Source organism: Peromyscus leucopus, chromosome 8b, assembly GCF_004664715.2.
Source record: "Peromyscus leucopus breed LL Stock chromosome 8b, UCI_PerLeu_2.1, whole genome shotgun sequence".
Classification (NCBI taxonomy): domain Eukaryota; kingdom Metazoa; phylum Chordata; class Mammalia; order Rodentia; family Cricetidae; genus Peromyscus; species Peromyscus leucopus.
In genome coordinates this window covers 72,566,405-72,574,015 of record NC_051086.1, presented here as the reverse complement: position 1 = coordinate 72,574,015, position 7,611 = coordinate 72,566,405, and positions in this window count along the sequence as shown.

Genomic DNA, 7,611 nt, shown 5'->3' with positions numbered 1-7,611 from the left:
TTTTGTCTGCATGTATGTCTACACAGTGATAGTGCCAGGGAGGCCAGAAGAGGGTGTGTGATGAGCTGCAATGTGAGCACTAGGAGTTGAACCCAGGGCCTCTGGAAGAGCAGCCAGTGCCCTTCACCGCTGAGCCATCTCTCCAGCTCAAGATTTTTATTTTTTTATTTTATTTTTTTTTAGGATTTGGAAAGTACTTTCTTTGAAGACTTGGTCATATGGTTGATTTTCTAATTTTTTTATGCACTTACACCCTCATATTTTTCTGAAAATACTCTTTTGGGGGACTCAGTTGCCACTTGGGATACAGTCACTTGGCTGTGTCCCAGCTTTCAGTGGCACTTTTGTTGCACATAAAATCCAAACAGCCTCTGCTCCTTGTGTTGTTACCGTAGTGTGGAAATTATCTGTGTATTCACTTACTCTATGTACGTACACGCACGTTTACTCCGATGCCCCGAGCTGTGTAGTGAGGATGAGGTTTACTGGTCTCAAAAGGGTTTATCCCAAAATTCCAAGGAAAGCATGTTAAAAAGTCAAGTTTTAATACAAACATCGGCAAGATTTAGCACGCTTCAGATATAGAATATAGTCTGCCCAGAAAGTATGTAATCGTGGTACTAATACTAGACCAAGGGCATTTCCTCAGTCTCCATAAAGATAACCTGGATGTTAAGGATACTCCCGTCAGAGGAGATGCCAGCACAGAACACATTCAACAGGAAAGGAGCCCTGATCTCTTTGGTGACTGACATAGAATGTTGAAACAGGGAGAGCTGGGATGTTAGATTGTTTTCCTAGTTTTTTCTGGCATTGTCCAAACAAGATAGCACTCCGATTGGATGAACGGATTTGACAGACTAAGAAAAATGCAGGGCTGGATACGGCACCGCATGTCTTGGATGGCAACTGCCTCGTACATCTTCTCTTGTAAATTCAGGGTTCCACTAGTACTCTTCACAACTTGATCCGCTTGAATGATCCCTGTGAATAGATTGGCCCTCTGTTCTGTGAGTGTGTTCTGTGCAAGTTCAGAGCAGCCTAGCTAGGTCCTCAGTGCCCTCTCATGAGAGAACTTCCCTCTGAACCCTCGGCGCTGAGGATAAGGTGCCTGCATCAGAGCAGCCAGCCGGCTTCTCTCACCTTGTCCCCACGCTAACCACAGTACTAACATCTGCCGCCGTTAATTACTGCGTCCATTGCAGCTTTGGTTGAGTTGGGTCTGCACCCTGTGGTCACTGCCTACAAACAGAAATATAAATGAGAGCATACAACATGTTGAAAATACGTTCGCTTGTTTTCAAATAAAATGTAAAGTTCAGCACTTAAAAGTTGATCTTGAGGTGGGTGTGTGATTGTCAGACAATAATATAAAAGAAGCTGTGAGTCTCCAGCAGATCGTCATTGCTCTTCCGCAGGGCAGACATACTTTGGAGCAAGTTCTAAGTCCTGTATTTTGAATGCGAAGGAAAATGGAAAATTCATAATGCCTGTGGTTATGGTGACACACATCTTGTGGTGGTTTGAGTGAGGATGGCCAGCATAGATTCAGGGGTTTTGTTTTTGTTGTTTGGTTTTTTCAAGACAGGGTTTTTCTGTGTAGTTTTGGTGCCTGTCTTGGGTCTTACTCTGTAGACCAGGCTGGCCTCGAACTCACAGAGATCCGCCTGGCTCTGCCTCCTGAGTGCTGGGATTAAAGGCGTGTACTACCGCCACCAGGTTCGTGTTTTAGGACTCAGTCTCAGTGGGTGGAACTGTGGGGAAGGACTAGGAGGTGTGTCACAGGAGTGGGCTCTGAGCTTTCCAAAGCCTCCCACATCCCAGTGTGCACTCTGCCTCCCGCTTAGGGTCGAGATGTGAGCTCTCAGTCGCTCCTGCTGCCATGCCCTCACCCTCTTCCATTAGAATTGTAATTAAGTGGCATCAAAGAGATGGCTCTTAAGAGCACTTACTGCACAACCATGAGAAGCTGAGTTCAAATCCTGGCACCCACATAACAGTTTGGTCTGGTCTCTCAAATTCTTGAAACCTTGGTCAGTGTTCAGGAGACGGAGGGATCCTGGAGTTGACTGCCTACCTACCACAGGGCCACAAATGGTGGTGCACGCCTTTAATCCTAGCATTTAGGAAGCAGAGGCAGGGGTCTCTATGTGTTCCAGGCCAGCCAGGGCTACAAAGTGATACCCTATCTCAAAAAAAAACAACAACCTGTTATACCCAGGTAAGTAGGGTACTATATGAACTGGTGTATATAAAACACAGCATACGTCCCAGTTAAGTGGCACAATAATATGCACAGAGCATCTGCCATTCATAAAGCAATTTCAATCAAGTATGTTATTTGTTCCTTTCAAAAAATTCAATTAAATCAACAGAACAGATAAAATTTCTGTTTCCTGAATCATGACATTTAGAAAGGTTAATGACATGCTGAGTTGTCCTGACTCCATTTTTGAGACTGCTTTAGACACTTCTCGGCCCTCTACTCCCTACCCCCTGCCAGCCAGGTCTCCCTTAGCAACACATTGATGATTTCCATGACCCTGACCATGGTCCAGATGTATTAACCAAAATAAGTAATGATTATACAAACAAAACAAACTAAAATAACAGAAAAAGGTATAAATCAAAATTTTCATGTTGTGTCTGAAATAATTAGGTTCTATCAAAAAAAATGTTGCAGGGTTACTCTGACCCTCATCTAAGATTGATGTAATTGATGATGTAATTGTGCTTTCTTGCTTTTAAAAACACTGCCCTGGAGCTTCAACACCAAGAGACACTGAGGTATTAGCCTGCTCTTAGTCACAGGCCAAAAATGTAAAGGACTCAGTCTTGAGATTATTGGCTTGATTGAAGTGGTGGTCCATATCTTTCTCATGTGGCTTTGTTTCAATGCCAGTGGGTTTTTTTTGTTTTTGTTTTTTTTTTTTTTTTGTTTTGTTTTGTTTTTTTTTTTTTGCATAGATTAAGGACCCCAACCCACAGTCTTATGACTCTGAAATCCAGTGGGTTTGGGCCTCCCTTTCCCCAACTAAGTTAGACCATCTTCTGGTCGGTGAGGGGTTTCTAGCTTTCACTGGATCATAGGCAGACTTCCCTATGCAGTTGGCTATTGTAGCTTTTAGTTTCATTCTGTTTGTTGTGACCAGAAGCAAGGACAGAGTTTGTTTCCACTCACCCAATGGAATTCATTGTGGAATTAGGGGCAAGAATTTAGGAGATGGCTCAGTGGTTAAGAGTGCTGGCTGCTGCCAGGCAGTGGTGGTGCACGCCTTTAATCCCAGCACTTGGGAGGCAGAGCGAGGCAGATCTCTGTGAGTTCAAGCCCAGTCTGGTCTACAGAGCGAGATCCAGGACAGGCTCCAAAACTACACAGAGAAACCAGGTTGAGGGGGCGGGGTGCTGGCTGCTTTTCTATGTACCCAGGTTCAATTCCCAGCACCCACATGGCAGCTCACAACTATCTGTAACTCCAGTTCCAGGGTTTCAACATCCTCACACAGACATACATGTACAAACACCAAGGTACATAAAATAAAAACAAATCTTTTAAAAAAAGAGAGAGAGAACTTAGCAAGAACTTGGAGGTAGCCTACTTGCTGTTTTATACAGCATCACATCCAGTCAAGGAACTCACTTCGCAGCCAAACAAGTACAGCAGAGATCATGGAAGGGAGAAGAGGTTCTTGCTAGCTTGCTCACAGGCCATCTTAGCTTTCCTATGTAGATGTAACCAACCGTCTTATTAAATAAGAAACACAGAACCAATGCAAAGAAGAAAGCCAGGAGATCAGAGCTAAGAGCCTTACCCACCTGCTGCAGCTAGCCTCTTCAGCCAAGAGACCTCTCAATGAGAGCTACTTCCTGTCTGTTTGTCTTTATATAGACTTTCTGTTCTGCCTTCTCATTGGTTGTAAACCCAACCACATGACTGCCTTGTTACTGCCTGTATGTACAACCCTCCAGGTCTTCTATGGTATTGAGATTAAAGGATGTATGCTGGTTGTCTTGACCACACAGAGATATACCTAGCTCTGCCTACCAAGTGCTGGGATTAAAGGCGTGCGCCATGAACGCCCAGCTCTGACCCCCAGGCAACTTTATTTATTAACATAAAAATAAAATCACATTTCAGTACAATTAAAATGTCACCATATTTCCCCTTTTCTATTTTAATAAAAAGAAAAAGGAAAAAGGTTATAACTAACAAGAAAAACTGTATACAAAAGTACAATAACTATATACAATATATACAAGTAATAAACACCTAAACAATGTCTAATCCATTTGTATTTGACAAAATCAGAGAAAATAATTCCATTATCTATCCTATTTTGGTAAGTCCAAAATGTACCTAATTCACTTTCTATCTTAACTAGTCTTCAACTATAACTAATCTTCAACTCCCTCAGAGACCCAAGAAGGAAATATTACCTCACAAAAATAAAAACAGAAAGTGCATGCAAACAACTTCCAAAAATTTATGAGTTGACAGAAACAGCCAGCTGCCTGGAGGTTTCTCCGCAGTGTTGGGGCATCATCTTCAGCCTATAGGCTTAGCATATCTGACAGACTCATTTGTGAAGTAGGATGTACACAAGGTCAACAGTTCAACCTCACATTGGGTGAGAGCAGTCCATGTGCCAGAAACACCTGAATTCCACTAGTGTCCTGTCATGATTCAGGATTTTAAATTCTGGAAATTGTTGATGGTTTTTTAATTCAGCTGTCCATTCTTCTTGGCTGTGTATATATGGCTTCATCTCAGCATCCCGTTCTTCTCCACATCCCTCTATTAAATGCCAGTCTATATTGAGAGGCATGAGCTTAGTTACTCTTCAAGAATAACTGTTTCAGCTGCCGTTCCATCGCACATCAGAAGCCATTGGCCCACTGCCTGTTTGGCTGCCTTCGAAGAAAAGGGCACTGTACCTTTTCTGGATTGCAAAGGCCACTTCAGGGATGGTGCCATATCGTCCTGGCCTCAGAAGATGCCTTTTGATAAAGCCATAACCACACTTGTTTTGGCAAGAATCAGTAGTCCTTTGTTTCGTGTCCTGTCTGTCCTGTTTGTCAACAGTTGATTCGAGGATACTTTGTTGTCCAGTGGCTAACTTTTGCCACAATGAAAGTTAACTCCATATGCAGTTTCTTCAATGCCCATATTTTCTCTGAAGTAGATTGGTACTGCCAGGAGCCGACATGTCTCATAGTCATGACAAAAAGGAAAAAATTTCTAAGTTATTAAAATATTTTAAATGCCATATTCTGTAGATCTCTGAAGGATTTGAAGATGACCTGTCTATCTAAAATATATCTGCTCAATTTTTAAAACATATCTAATATGACTACTATTGTAGTAGTCTATTGTAATGTCTAACTACTTTCATTTCTTTATATCCTAATAGTTGGTAATAATAACATTCAAGGATCAGAAAATTGCATTACATTGTTAAATGAACGGTTTTATTACAATTAGAAATATACATATAGCATTTTCTAACAATATCAATTCAAATTTGTATACAATATAAAACAATCCAATCCAATGTAAAGTATTTAAAACTAGTAATTATCTTTTTCTTTTCTTTTTTGTTTTTTAAAACAAGAACCTTAAATTTAATCTCCTTTGCTTAGCCTTTTTCCTAACCCTTGACAACAACTTGTAACCAACCCCCCCTAAACAATGAAAATTATCCCAGACCCAAAACCCATTAAAAAGACCAAAAAACCACCCACCCCACACCACCTCTTTGGGAATGTGGGCGTCGTATTCTTAAAATTGCTTCCTGCTGGGTATGGGCGAAGTTATCTTTATCCTGAAAGAAAAATTTTAGGTTAATTGTCAAAGGTAACTATATCCTTTGTTATCCAGTCTGTGTATAATGCCGAAGTTCAGGGTTTATCTCAGGTCCTTATTCAAGTAGTCTTTGAGACTGGATCATCTCAGCTAGCCCTCTCAAAATTGCTCTGAGCACTTTGTAGTTCAAAGCTGATCTGTAGATGATGTTTGTCAGCTTAGTGATATTATTATTGCCCATGTAAAATTGTTGTTGTGGGGCCCCATCTTCTTTCTGGAGACTTCAGTTGATGTTAGGCCTGGCTGTGATTTCCTGCAGAAAACTGATAAGAGACTCGAACACAAAGACATATATATGCAGCTAATTGAAGCCTTTTTTCTAGAATTAGTTAGTACTCTATATGACCATTCATATCTTAACAAAGTTTAAAATCTGTGTGTATATATATATATATAAATCTTGTAAATTTTGATATAAAATTTATACTTTAAGAAAAGTTTAAAGAATCAGAATAGAATCAAAGAGTTGAGATTAGTAATAGAATAGTCCCTTAATTAATTTGGCTTTTCTCCTGTCCCATAGCAGAAGATGGCTCTTTTCTTCTGGCATGATACAGGGAGTTTGCATTTTCCTTTTAACAACATGCTTGAGTTTAAAGAAGGAGAGAGCCATTCCAACTCCAAAGTCAGCTTTAAATTTTAATTGAACTGGGACTATTAGAAGACCAATAGTGTTAAATCTTTAGAGAAAAGCAGAAACAAACATTTAGGAAGACATAAAATTTTTTAGATGATATACCCATACGCCATTTCACTGTTTCCTGGGATAGATGATTTGTCCCTTTTCTTCAGTTGTCTCATTTGTCCAGTGTTCTTCAGATTCCTTAACCTTCATTCTCCTAAAAGACAAAAACAAAAACCTTTCCCCAAGACTAATTTTGGGATGTTCCTTTTTGGTAAGTTATTATCTGATTAAATGAAAAGGCATGTGTTACTGGTATAAGTTAGTTTAAATTGGATGTTCATTCTGGTTGATGAACCTCCTCTAATTAAGAGGTCTCTCGCCGGGCGGCGGCGGCGGCGGCGGTGGCGGTGGCGGTGGCGGTGGCGGTGGCGGCGCACGCCTTTAATCCCAGCACTCGGGAGGCAGAGGCATCTCTGTGAGTTCGAGGCCAGCCTGGGCTACCAAGTGAGTTCCAGGAAAGGCGCAAAGCTACACAAGAGAAACCCTGTCTCGAAAAACCAAAAAAAAAAAAAAAAAAGAGGTCTCTCTTGTTCAAATCGAACCTTTATCAATTTTGATGGTACCCACAGCTTATCTTCTCCTGTAGAAACAAAAGCAAAACCTTTTCCTCAATGTAACACATATCCTGGTTTCCATTCTGAGGTCAGCACATCCTTAAAGTATATAGGCTGATTTAATTCTGTAGTTTTTTCTATTACCCAATGTAATGCAGCTGTTGTTCCTTTCTCATTGGCATTGAGAAAATTCAAAGTTAATAGAGCATTGTGCAGTCTATTTCTATTCAGTATCACCTGTCTGGGGGTGGAACCGCTGGGCCCTCCTACATCAATTAATAATCAAAATAACACCCCTAAGACAGTGTGTGACTCTGTGTGTGTGTGTGTGTGTGTGTGTGTGTGTGTGTGTGTGTGTGTGTGTGTGTGTAGGCCAAAGGGTAACCTCAGACTCAGGTATCCTTCCTCAGGTGCAGTCCACTTGTCTTTTGAGACAGGGCTTCTCACTAAGGCAGGGGACTCTCCAGGTAGGCTAGGCTGGGCAGCCAGCAAGCCGGAGAGATCTGTTG